This window comes from Agelaius phoeniceus, chromosome 1 (genome assembly GCF_051311805.1).
Source record: "Agelaius phoeniceus isolate bAgePho1 chromosome 1, bAgePho1.hap1, whole genome shotgun sequence".
NCBI classification, from domain to species: Eukaryota; Metazoa; Chordata; class Aves; order Passeriformes; family Icteridae; genus Agelaius; species Agelaius phoeniceus.
Window position 1 is genome coordinate 112509841 of NC_135265.1, and position 14194 is coordinate 112524034.

Below are 14194 nucleotides of genomic sequence, written 5' to 3' on the forward strand. Positions count from 1 at the left end.
AGACTCTGTTAGTATGTGGATCCGTGGCATCCACTTTGTTACAAGCACATCAAGGGTTGTGACTCACTAAATATGTGATGAAGCCACAAGATGAGGCAGTAAAAGCCTGCAAGGTGTGTTTGGCTTGGCTTGGCCTGGTCCCACGAGCTACTGGGAGGAGAAGGAGCTTCCATATGGGAAGAAACAATGGGGATATTTCTCTGTCTGAGAAATTTAAAACTCTACATCTACAGATGTATGCTATACAAATTGTTAACATCAAATACATTAAATGCAATCCTCCTCTATCTCAGGCTGAGAAAAGAGCTACATTTTGACTTATTCAAATAAGTGCAATTGTTGCCAGATAATTTTTATCTGTTAAATTAAGTCTGTTAATTTTCGAAATGGCAAATGAACTCTTTTTTACTATATTAGCTTTTTTTTTTCTTTCTTTTTTTTTTTTTTTGGCAAGGAAATAATGCACTGAAGAGCAATGCTCTTGAGAACTGATGAACTCAATACAGGGCGTGGCTGGTGGGGAAAAAAGCTCGGATGTGTCAGTGAAAAAAACAGTTATAGCAATATTGCTTCCTTTTGGGAGCTCTTTTTGGGAACTGTATCAAAAACAGAGGCAAACTATTAAATAGCAAAAATATGAGTATTTCACACTGAACAGAAATACTTTCAAAGCACTTTTTTGAGGGTCTGTGTTCTCCTTATAGTTCCTGAAAATTGTGTTTTACAAAGATGTCTCCAAAGGGAAATCTAAATCTCCATTTTTCCATAAAGGAAATACTTAATCCCAGTTGGCTATTCTTCCACTGATGCCATTTTTCTTTGTCTTTCTCCTTTCTTTTCATTCTTTGTGCTTTCTTTTGCTTCTTTAATTTTTTGTTTTATCTTAAAAAATCAAGATATTGGCAACAAAAATAATTATACTTCCCTCATTTAGAAGGACATTTAAAATAATTTTTTTTTGTTGAATTCCTGTCCCACCCTTATACTTGTGTGTAGCATGGATGTGCTCAAACTCCTGAAAGTAATGCAGATTCTCTGTTCCTTTTGCAAGTTGAAGACTCCAGCAGCAACTCAATGATAGTGTAATCCAAGAGGTGTTGTACTGGTAGCCAAGACATTCTATAGTTTCAAGTGAAAATACAGCCCTGCAGATTTTCTTCACCATTTCTTCCCACAAAATGATTTTGAGGGAAATTAGAGTAGTAAAAAAAATACACAGTGTCAGTGAGTTAGTCCTGACGTAGCGCACGGAATGCCAGTTATCGTACGTATGTGGTATAAAGTAACCTTGGTAGCATGAGACCAACGGGAGGACAGTTCTGCAGTTTGCAATTACTCACTCAGCATTGCTTTAATATGCAGGCCTGCATCAAATAAATAAATAGGTTCCTTTTTTTTTTTTTTTTCTTTTAATTGATTTAGGCTATTTTTAAAAATAAGATGATCTGAAGCCCAAATTTTACTCCCAGAAGGAAAACATTTGCAGCTTCAACACAGTTCTTTGTTAAAGCATCACTTTGATTTGCAGCTAGGAATCCTCAAGTGCCCTTAACTTTGACAGCTATTGACAGGAGTGGAGAGCACTCAAGGTGTCAGCCTCCTTTAGATTGACAGAAAGGCTTTGAATGGAGCTATAAAGCATAAGCTGCCATAAAGCTGAAGCCAAAGCCTTTAGCTGACTGTTTTAAAACCTCATAACCTTGGTGGATCAGGCTCTTGAGACTGGGAAGGTTTGTAACACACACTAACTAGAGGGTTACATACTGCAGGGCAATGTATCCAAATACGTGGGACCACAGCAGCATTCCCCGAGTCTGGGAATGGTCCCAGTTTATGTGTCAGCTGCCCTCTCATTTGACATACCAGGTCAGGGACCCAAAGTGCACAGCTCAAGTTTTAGTGCCTGAGTTAAGAGCCAGGGCTCTGCAGCTGGGTGCTTTAAGAACATATATCCAGGTTGGGCTGACAAAAGCATAGCATTTGTAATATATGCTTACTAGTGGTTACCTGAGAACCTTGAAAAAGTCCACAATTAGAAAACAAGACTGTAAATATGCAGAGGAATTTTAAGTGATTAGTATTTTCAAATAAACCAATTTGTTAATAACAGAAAACCTTTTTTTTCATGGTTCAGATTCAGAAAAACAGTTATGCTCACACTTAGTGCTAAGTATAGTGCCACTTGATGGAGAAAGTGAATGGTGCTTGAATATGGCATTTGGTGGCCATTAAAGGATTTCTTTTAATCAAAGCCTTTAACTGAATGAGATTATCAAGATGTTAGATTTTTTTTCTCTGGAACAATCTGCAAGGGTTTTCATGCTGTAAAATAGCTGGATGGTGACTATGTTTTCCTCTGACTATGTCAGAGAAAAAGTGTTTAAAAAGAATCACAAGTATCTGACACAAACAGCTAAATCCATGCTCCTGTATGCTTGATTCTTCCCTCCCCTTCAAAATATCATAAGCAAGAGCCTTTAATACTGAAATTGATAAACTGTGTGCCATGTTTTCATTTTGTTAAACTTGAAAATAAAATAAGTGCCATTGTGTGTGTTTAACTGGTGTAGGCAATAATGTGGATTTTATCCACAGAATACTTGTTTTTTAAATTATTTTCTCAATCTACATATATGCAAATTCAAATTGTCAGGTATGTTAGCTGTGATTAATTTTTAAAGGCCTGTCCTTTGAAATAAATCCTAATATTTGGTCCTTGAAGTAATATGTTTATTTCCACTGGATGTTATATTACGATTTATGAGATTAGTTCTACTCAAATGGGATTTTGCACCTTCTTTTGGGAGAGTAAAAAACTCCATTTCAGAGAAATCTTAGTAATTCAAACCAAACATCTATTGCTTAGTATACATTGCTTTTATTCTCTCTTGGGTCACCTGAGGCAATCCTGGACTAAAGGAGGCCATCAGATGGCTTCTCCCAGGGAAACATTTGTGGAATTGTCTGAATTGTATCAATGTCACATCTTGGTTTTGTAAAGACATTAACCAAAGTAGGAGGGCAGAGAGACGTTTTCCACCTGCATATTTTGGAATACAGGCCCACAAACAGGACGGCAGCCTCAGCTTTTCTGTGTACGACCAGATTGTTGGACTTCATTTGGCTGTCTGCTATGAATCTAATTTATCTGTAACAACAAGGTGGAACCAGAGGAAATATATTCCTGAGCGTTTTTGTTTTTCAGCTGCTTCTGAGAGTGTTCTCTCAAGTTCCATTTCTAGATGCTGTGGTGATAAGTTTGAGAAAAGTAGCTTTCCACATGGATATTTCTCCTTGATTGATCTTCCTTTCTTTGTGATCCTTGAATACAGACTTTTTTTAGACCTGAATTTCAGTGCTAGGTACCTTCTCTTCTCCTTAATATAAGGATTAAGCTGTTCAACTGAAATCAGACTTATGGCACTATTCAGAGTCAAATCACCTTCCTTGGGGTTAATATAAGATGTATTTACATTCTGTGATGGAAATCTTTCTCTCTGTGTGCTTCTCTTAATCTCTGTGTTATATATGAGTGAGTGTGACTTTGTTGAAACATTGACACAATTCTGTTGCTCTGGATTTCTCCACGTTCAACTAGATACAACTTTCCTGTGTTTCAAGCTTAACATATAATGTAAATGCAGTCTGTAATGATATGCATATCTACATATCATAATGCAGATCTTAAACAACTGATATATTCTCATATGGATAGCACCTTTAAAAGCTGACGAAAATGATTGGAGAGAGCAGAGGAAATAGAAGAAAATTGAACTTCTGCTTTATATAGTTGTTTAACTTGAAAAAGTGTTCAATAACTGTCCTAAGAAACAATGGCATAGTCAAATGCAACAAGTTGGTTTTATTGAATTGAGATAACTTCTACTGTTCATTTGTTCAAAGTCAACAAAGCAAACATAATCTGTTTCATGCTAATTAGAGAATCATCAGTAGTTTTGGTACTACAAGTATTTTGAGTCCTCACAAAATATAAATAGCCTTCCTTAAAATATTGCTATTTTCCAACAATCATCATAGGCAATGCAGACATCTAAGTTTTGTGAGCTGAATCTGCTGAAGTCACTTCCACAAGATCCAAGGGCAGAGGTGCTGAGCTAAGGATTACATTTTTCCAGGAGGGAATTGCAAGGACTTTGTTTCTTTCTCTCAGAATTAATTTATTCTCTATGCCAACCAGCGGCATGACTGCTTCTTCTTCAGACTACATTTGGGATATGCTATTATTCTCTTGCTGGTTGGCATTTTTTTCTCCCCAGTTTTTCTTTCTATTTGTTTGAGGGGGTATCTGTCTCCCAGAAGAGACGCTCTTCAAACACGAATTGCTGCTTTTTGGGGGAAATATAAAGGCTTGTTTCCCAGATGCCACATATTTTTTGTGTGCAATATGCATACTTGCCTGTGTGCATGCATACTTGTCAGTCTGTATAGACACACATGCACTCACACACGTGTTCTCTGCAACCTGAGTATCCTGGTAAGAGATTCAGGCCCCCTTAACTGTTTGGAGATTTTTTTCTGTTCTACTTTCTTGGCAGAGACACATCATTTAGCTCTGCAATGACTGAAGCAGAGTTCAGACTGCAGGGACAGAGACCTTCTGTCAGAATATACAGGGAATGTGTTACCTATAGTCACCTAGAAATCAGGTAGCTGCCATACCTATTCACAGAATAACCCTCACCTCTGTGGGGATCCTCTGACCCTTTCTGCAGCAGTGCTAAAAATAGTTCCTCAGGACTTTTTCAAGATATTGGAGAAACCTCAGGCTTGATTTAAAGTGTGAGTTTGAAAATTCTGAGCAGTGAGCATAGTGTGACAGAAAAATTATGTCCCAAATATAAAGGTATCCAGACTTCTTCAGCAGGCAGCAGACCACCTATGTGGCAGACTTGAGGTTCCTCCACAGCCACTAGTTGAATTTTCTGTGTATATGCCAAGGGGAAAACACTGAAAGGGCATTTTCTCTAACTGCACATTAGGGTCTTCTGGTCACTGCCCAAAGTGGAGGAATGATGCCTAGCAAACAACATTAATTACATATGCTGGTGATGCTCAGGAAAATGCTATTTAGCAACAGTTTGCCACCAGGAATGCTCCTCTGAATGGTTATGAATTCATGCATGATTAACACTTCATGATATTCTTCCAGCACTTGTAATGTACTTCAACCAGATCTCTAAAATGGCAAGTGATGTTTTTTCCACTTCTCTGTTTGTGTTTCTCTATTTGCGATCCAAGTGCATTATTGGCTAATGCAAAAGGCATCTAAAAAGGCAAACCAAAACAGTAGGCTGTCACCTCCAAGTACCTGGTATCCTTGTGGAATTTGAAACACATTTTGAGCTTTGGCATTAGCAGAAATGAAAGCATAACTTTTTACACATGCTAAACATTCCCCCAGACTCTAAAATATATTTTACAATCCATGCCAACTTACCTCTAGGCAAAGGGTTCCACAGGCCTTTGGAACTTGTCTAATTTTGATAAAAACTTGTGTGTACTCCCTTCACTGTTCAGTGTGTGGATATTAGAATAATATCTTGACCATCACAGTATAAATTATGTTAGGATGAAACATCTGTAATAATTTGTAATGATACTAATCTACAAAAGAAAGACAATTTTATGTATACATCTGAATTGCAGACTATATGCAAAAGCCAATAAACTTGGCTTATATTATAAAAAAGAAAAAAGTATACAGTATGCTAGATTTCATCTTATTTGATATTTACAAATCACATACCTTAAGATTATTGTAATTATAAACATGTGAATTGATCAAATTAAAATAGGAACTAACTTGGAAAATAAGTATTTTCCTCAAACCAAAATTAATATTTGTTAGGTTCAAAAACGCTTTGAACCACACAATCTGTTTCCTCAAGTCTTTGATTTGGCTTTCCTGACCCCAGGCATTCACTCTTCCATTGCCTTTCAGAAGTGCACTGACTTCCCCCTCCTTTGTATGATATCTAATGCATTTTCCTCAGTTTCCTACACACTGAAAACTTCTGCAGTATTTTCCAGATGACTGGAAAATTTCTGCAGTTCTCCTCTCCCACTTCAGTGACTCCCTTGCCTCTGGAGGACCTCGTGGCTGATAGATCCATCAGGATAACTACTGAAAGCATGCCACTCTCTCACCCCCATCTACAGCTAATGGGCTCTTTGCATTCCCTAATCAACCACATACTACAATGTCCTGTTGGTCTTGGATGGGGTAGAGTGGCTGGTATGGGGATACATTTTGGATTGGTGCTGAACACAGAGCTGATACAGAGATGCTTTTGTTATTGTTGAGCAGGCCCTGCACAGAGCCAAGGCCTTTCCTGCTTTTTGTAGTGCCACGCTGGTGGGGAGGCTGGGGTGCATGGGAGGGTGGCAGAAGACACAGCTGGAGCAGGTGATGCCAGCTGACCAAAGGGATGTTCCAGACCGTATGACTTCATGCCCAGGATATAAAGCTGTGGGGAAAAAAGAGGAGGAAGAGATGCTTCAGGTTCCAGAGCAGAGATTCCCCTACAGCCCACAGTAAAGATCATGGTGAAGAAGATTCTCACTCTGCAGACTCCACCTCCATGTGGACATGGAGGTCCACAATGGAGCAAATATCCACCTGCAGCTCATGGAGGAACCCACACTGGAGAAAGAGGATACCCAAAGGAGGCTGTGGCCTTGTAGGAAGCCTATGAAAGAGCAGGTTCTGGCAGAACCTGTGGCCCCCTGAAGAGCCCACACTGGAGCAGGTTTGCTGGCAGGACTTGTGACACCTTGGAGCCCCATGCTGAAGCAGTCTGTTCCTGAAGGGCTGCACCCCATGGAAGGGACCTATGCTGGAACATGGGAAAAGTACAAGAAGTCCTCCCCCTGAGGAGGAAGAATAAGCAGACACAATGTGTGATGAATAGACTGTACAGGATTTTAGATGAATTTCTTTAATTTTTGAGTAAATCTGTTATTGATAGAGTTAAATCAGGACAGAGTGAAGATGAAACCATGATCAATATACAGAGTCTCTCTGTCTGTGCATATATATGCACCACAGTGTTGCAGTGGTTCTCAAAAATGAAATTTTACTGGTAAACCCTGAGTAATGAATCCATGTGTCCTATGGACCACAGCTGAGGTTCTCACCCAAAAGCTCCTGCCTCGGTGTGGGACGTGATATAAAGCTGACTCTGTTTCCTGTGGTGACTATTTTCTAGGCCAGTTCCCCAATTTAAGTTAGAAGACCACGAGTAAACAGAGGCACAGTGTATTTGGCAGAGACCTGGTGTTAGGGGTGAAATAGGAATACCTGCCTGGTGCCCCCATCAAATCCTCCTCCAGCCATCTTCCATTTCCACAGCCTCGAGTGCTGGGCTGCTCCAGCGCATGGGCCTTGGGGCATTTGCATGGTTCCATGTCCAGAGGTACATCCACATAGGCTGGGTTGTGTGTTGCTGCTGGCTAGAGTTGCAGCCATGACTGCATAGAAAAGAACAGGATGTTCACGGTTACAAATGCACCACTAAGCTCTATTTATGTGTTTTCTGATTAGAAAGGGAGCAACTCATAATCTTTAATTAATGTTTTCTCATATGTCCCCAGTGAGATAGGGAAGTATGAACTCGGAAGAGAGACATGAGTTAACATTAGCCATCTAGAAGTTAGCTATCAAGTCTAAACCATCCATCTGGGCTCACTATTTAGGCAGGACAAAGAAAGAAATATATGGAGTAACTCTGAAGACAAATGGAGTCAATGAAGATAAGGTGAATCAGCATTTGGTTAAATCTATAGGAAGCCTGGTTGTCTGTTGAGGCATCTACTTTTTAGATGGCTGGAACAAGAGGAATTCCTTCACAAACATTTTAATAAGATACCTCAGGAAGCATTGAAATTACGCTAGGCTCCCCGACGCTAAGACAAGTCTTAACTCTCTGTCTTATCCATGCTCACATGGCCCTGCTTTGGCCATTTTAAGGGCTACCCTGTGCTAGTGATGCAGCACAAATTAGCTGCACAAGAGCACTCTCTGGTATCAATATCTACCTCGGATTTTGTCTACACACACAAACACTGATGCAGATATACTTTGGAGGCACAAAAGGAAAAGGATTTTGACTCTGCATTTTCCAAGAAATTATGAATTGACAGAAAAGATACCAAGGGAGCAGACTGAAAAAACCCTAACCCTCTCTGCTGAATGTGATTGGTGGATGTTTCATTTATCGGTAACTCATTCTGAATTGTTAATCTATTCATACCTTGCTCTGGTGCCCTGCTCTCGGTAACTGCAGCATGCAGGACTAATATTCTCACTAACTCTTATGCATTTGGCAATATGCTCTTGCCCAATTTTTACCGCCCCCCTAAGGAAATAAGAGCACTGTGTATTCTAGGAAAAAACACACTTTTAAAATATTCATATTTCCATGGTTGTGTGTGTGTCTGTTGTGTAAGTTTTCCTTGGTGGCAGTGAACAAAGTGCTCTTCTGTGGAGCAGGCTCTCCTGTCTCCTCTAGCAGACTCAGTGTCTGTACAGGGAATTCCTGTTCCTGGCCCAAACCCACAAGCCCTCGGCACTGGAGGACAAGGTCGGCCATCTCACACTCTCTCTTTCTCCTGGCCTGATAGTTGATCTCCGTGCTGGAGAAATGGGCTCTGAAGGAGAAAAAGAGGGGGGCCAAGGTGAAGGAGAGAGAGAGCACGTGTATGTACTTCTAACTTGTCCTGGGAACTTTGGCAAGCATTTCCTCCCCAAAGAAAGTTTGTTCAACTTTTGCAGAAGCCCTGATAGTCTCTGATTTACTTGGCTCTTCATGTAGATGAATTAGTGGTACTGAGTGTGTCATTTTACCAGCACTGTGACAGGCATCTCATTTCACACCTCCCATCTTCCATTCTGCCTGTGAAGAGTTTTCTTTCCCTTGTTGTAGCAGTGACTGAGAAACAGCATCCACTGCTAGGCAAAAATCTGCCTACAGAGAGCTTCCTCTGTTTAGACTTCAGTCAGAGGACCAATGAAGCATACTTTGTGGCTACTTATGGTCAGGGCGGTATGCATAGTTTTTTATAAGCTGCACACTGTCAAGACAGGTAATTGTGTAACCTTAGCTGCACTCTTTTTTTTCCCCCTTCCCCTAAGGCTGGAGTGGCACCTTGCATTCCAGCTGGTGCCGAGAGCAGGGCTAGCTGTGCTGTTCTACAATCTGGCTCGTGCTCTGTCCTTCACTGAGGAGGATGGTATCAACCCTTTAAGGCTCTCCCCTGGTGCATGTTCCTGGCTGATTGCTCTCCCTTTCATGCACAGTACAGGAAACTACAGGGCACAGTGTATGAGGCACCTTTTTTATCCTCTGCAGCTATGCTTTCCATTGAGAGAAAGGGTAATTATCCTATTTCTGTTTCAGTGTCAGGTACCACATGGTTTATGCATTTGTCTCTTTGAAAACATGTTTTGCTTTGATGTTTGCTTTTCTAATGGGGCTAGTTTGCATAATACCTTCTGCTGCAAAAGAATGCTGAATCTACAGATGAGCTATCACTTCTCAAAATACTGATTGCTATCAGCTGGCTTGCCGAAGGCCTTGGCTGTGGCTCTGCATGCGTGTGTCTGTGCGTGTGTGCACAGTCGGGGGAGGGAGGGAGAAGGTTAATTTCCTTTCTTTGACCAGTTTTGACATAATGCCTGAAATGAAAGAGGTGGATCCATCAGAACATTAACATTTACCTGCTTTCCCGGAGCTCCATAGCGAGCTCTCTACCTGTAAGGGTGAGGTTATACGTGGGTAAGGAGTGAGATGACAGGGAAAAGGGAAATGCTGTATTTGTGATACTGGTTTCTACAGTATTTCTGTCACAATCTTTTTTAGCTGAATTTTATACCTGTGGATTTTTCCCAGTGTTGACCTTTAGCAGTGAGGATGTCTAAAGTCACTTAGATAAAGCATACAGATGCAAAAGTCAGGTCAGGGGACATGAAGCAGAATAGTTGTAGGGAGTGTTAGGGGATATACATACATATATAAATATATATTTATATGCACACAGATACATGCATACATATGAGCAAATATGTGTGTGATATTTGCAGTGTGCTTCTTCCTTTTCTCAAATGATAGATTATAACTCACCCATGCAGACATCTCTCCAGTGAAATTCCCTATCTGCTGCCTACTGACCTGACCTCATTGCTTTTCTGTGCCTGGCCCTGATGCCTGATTAACTCATAGCAGGCAATAGGGATGTGGGGAAGGAAAGAAATCCTCATTTCCTCCTCTGGACAAAGAACCTGAACCACAGACTGCCCTTCCTCAGAGAATGCTCTGAGACAAAGCAGGGAACAGAGCTTAAAGAATTCCCACCAGCAGCAAAGCTTGAGAGTCAAATTTGAACATTTTGATCTCAGCTTGTTGCTTGCTGGACTAAAGCTCTAGGATGTTTTTTTTTTTTTTCCATAAAATTCAGGAACTGTCCTTCCTAGAGCATTGCACACTCCTCTGCCTTCAGGATTCATGTAAAACCCTCAAGGATTCAGAGCCCTATTTCAAGAAATATTCCTGCATTCCAATACCATCTGAATATATCTGTTTCTATCCCCCAGAAATGGGGTCCAATTTTTAGAGAAGAAACTTTCTCACAAGATTTTTGGAACTCCTTGGCTTTAGTGAGACAATTGGAAATACCATGAGAATGATAATTAAGAAAAATTTGTGCTGACATAATGCCTTCCATCTGTAGATCTGAAAAAGCTTTATGAACATTAATAAATTCATCCCCTTACTACCCTGTGAGACCAGGATATTATTGTCCCTGCTTTGCAGGGGGGTAATGAGGGGACTGTTAGGAATCTAAGGGCCTGGTCTAGCACTCACTGGAGCTTATGGGAAAATTCCCAGTGACTTTACTGGGAGCTGGATTGGCCTGCTGGCAGCTTCCTTCAGGCCACACAGTGAGTGAGCGATAGCTTTGGGAACGGGACCCAGAGCCACAGGACTGCTTTGTTCCTTTCCAACCCTTGACTTTCTTCAGGTCTTTCATTACTTTTCTGTCTGGATGAGGTGCCTGAAGTTGAAAGCATAAGGCAACAATATAGAAGGTTCATTTATAGCATTTCAAACCTCAAGAGAAAGCTTGGCTCTTATCTAGTCTGAGGGAGGAGTTTTAGCAAGACCCAATTTTTAAAGAGGTATCTAAGTACTCAGTTCCCACTTTTATGGGCAGGAGAGGCCTGAAGACCTTTAAAAATAAGTCTGTAAATAACAACCTTGCTCTGACCAGGTAAACTATCTCTTGTGTGAGCTCCTGGAGAAACTTAAGAGAGCTGAAACCTAGCTGAACCAAACCTTGCAAACAGGTCAGCTCCCCAGAGTGTGTTCCCACCCTGTGGAAACCTCTCCCCACCCAGGTATGCCCACAGATCAAAGCCACATCTGCTGCTACCAGGAGACACCTGCTTTACCTCAATGCAGCAGCCCACTGGCTCCCCCACCCCAGGGTGGCCCTGGCAGCTTGCCCCAGGCTCATACCCTCCTTTCCTGGCCTACCTGCCGGCCTTATTACCTTTCAGACTAGGTTCTCCTAACCACTTTTTAATCTTTTTTTGCAGCTGGGCTGCTTTCCACCTGCTCCCCGGGTTAACCCTTTCCTTGCCATCACAAACATTGCAGATGCATGTAGATATATGCACAGGAAATTCAGAGGTATGGGAGCTGAAGTCAGCACCGAGCAATGCAATGCGACCTTCCTAAGCACCCTGGTGACAGTGAGAATAGCAAGTGAGATTTCTGATTTGTGAGAAACAACTTGCTTTGGGGTTTTTTTGTGTTTTTTTTTTTTTTTTACTAACTGGGGACAGTTTGATGTTCTAAGCTCACCAGGAGGGATCCTGCAAGGCAGGGGAAGGGCTGGTCCTCCTGGGGCCCGTGCTTGCTCAGCAACTCAAGGCCGGCCATCTGGCACCAGCCCAGACCCACTCCAGAGCAGGGCCCGTCAGGAACTGACCTTGTGCTCTACACTTTCCCAGACCTTGAGCAGCCAGCACAAATCCAGGTAGGGTTGTGGGAAATCTATCCTGCCATTAGCAAAATCTTGTAGAGTTAGAGACTTTCCTACAATCCTCTTCAGTTGAGACTGCAAAAGAGCTTTTGAGCCATTTCCATGTTGAAAGTTTATATAAATTATTATTTTTTAATGAATTAAATCAAAAGAGAATAGCTTAAGTTTTGATTTGAGACAGTGAACTAAAGACAGAGGTAATGGAATAACCCTGGAGACTCCTTATAATTGAATTCAGTAACAGTCTGTGTAGCTGTTTTTGAAGGATTGTGACAAAATCGCACTACCCGGCAAGTACTTACACAGACTCCACAGTAGTCCCTTTCTGAAGCACTTCATACAAGGGAAAGTTGTTTAAGAGGGAGCTATGTTGCTCAGCAACACTGTATTTAATTTTTTTTCCTTTTTTTTAACATTTCATACCTCATGGGATTTTAGGCACTACTGCTAATTTATATGAAGGCTCCACTGTAGTTTTCTAAAGTTTATTTAACTGTATGAAAACATTTCCGAATAAATTATGTAATCTACAAGATATGTGTGTTATTTGTGTGCTCCTTTGCTGTTATTTCTGCTAAAGTACCATTTGATAGGTCTTGAAGCTGAACTGGGATATCATCTGTTCATTTACTGGTTGAAATTATTATTTGGGTAGTTTCGCCCTGCTGCCCACTGAGAGGTAGGGAGAACCCTTTTACAATTCAGACTATTATTTATCTTTATATATTTTATGCAACTAAAAAACTGGTTGAAAAGCATGCAGGGAAAGAAGAACTTTGAGCCTCTGTGAGAAGATTACAGTTACAAGTATTCAACCTGATTCCAAACACACAGTTCCCCTCCACCCATCATTTAAATAAATAAGATAGAGCAATCCCTAATAATTTCCCACTCTTACATACCCTGCTTATGGAATGACAAGAGTTATATGGATGTTTATGTGCCTATGTTCACTCTGCTAAATGCTGTTTCTTGAGAGTGACCATTAAGGAGTACAAATAAAGCCTGAGAAAGGTTTGTGGCTATAAATTGGTAAGGCAAGGTTTTCTTCACCCAGCTCCCCCTGCTCCTGGAAAGCTTCCACACCTTCTGGCCTCATTACCCATGTTCCTAGTTTCCTCATTACTTGGTCTCATCTACTGCTGGGCAAATCCTGCAAAACAGTATTCATAATATGTGTTCAAAGACAGCCCACACTAACTGACATGCCTCTTTAATGCACTTTCTGTGAACAGGGGGACAAGCAAATATTTGTTCACATAAATACTGCTGAAAGAGAATCTTCCATGGGTAACCACTGATGTCTGTAATTGCAGAAGGGTTGGGGCTTGGGGGGAAAAGGTGTGGAAGATGGGTTGGTATCATCATTTTGAAAGCACTTTGTGGGTTTGACAGTTAGGAAGTAAGTTATGTGATAACTTATTGTTTTGTGATAGCTTCTGCTCATCATGCTGCTCAGTCAAATTCCCAAATCCTCCCTTCAAGAAGAAAATCTCATTCCAGAGAGAAGAGTGAGCATGACCTGTTGGGTCAACTTGACAGCAATAAACTATCTGATGCATAATCAGGAGTAACTAATGGTTCTGTACGAGCCCAGGTCTTTCCAAGAGTAAGGCACAAGTGGAGTTGGAGGCTTGATGAGAAGTTGCAGAAGACAGAAAATATATCTATTTTTGTTCCCATCACTTAGAGGAGTCCCAGAATTAGGTCACCTCTAAGCTGGCAGGTACTTCAGGGGATCTCACTGCCTTCACCAGGGGCTTTGGCTGGTAATAAACTAAAAGAAGCTCTGACAGTGCCAGAGAGGATAGTTTGGTTCAGAAGAAAGCTTTTGCAATGTGAGGAGAGCTTAGATTGTGCTGTTTTCCATGGAGCTTAGGATATGGTTAACATTTATAAAAAAGGGGTGTTAGCTGCTTGAAAAATGAGAAAGGTTAACCTTAGTAACTGTGTATTTGCATTTCAAAGTGGTAATTATAGGTATGTGTACACACAATTAAATAGGCTGCACAGAGTGAAAATAAACAAATAATCAGTGCTATTAGGCAAGGCTTAATGAACATTTTTGTTATAACATAAATTAATATGTGTTCTTTGAAAGAACAACAAAATGAAGTTTTTCTGTTTG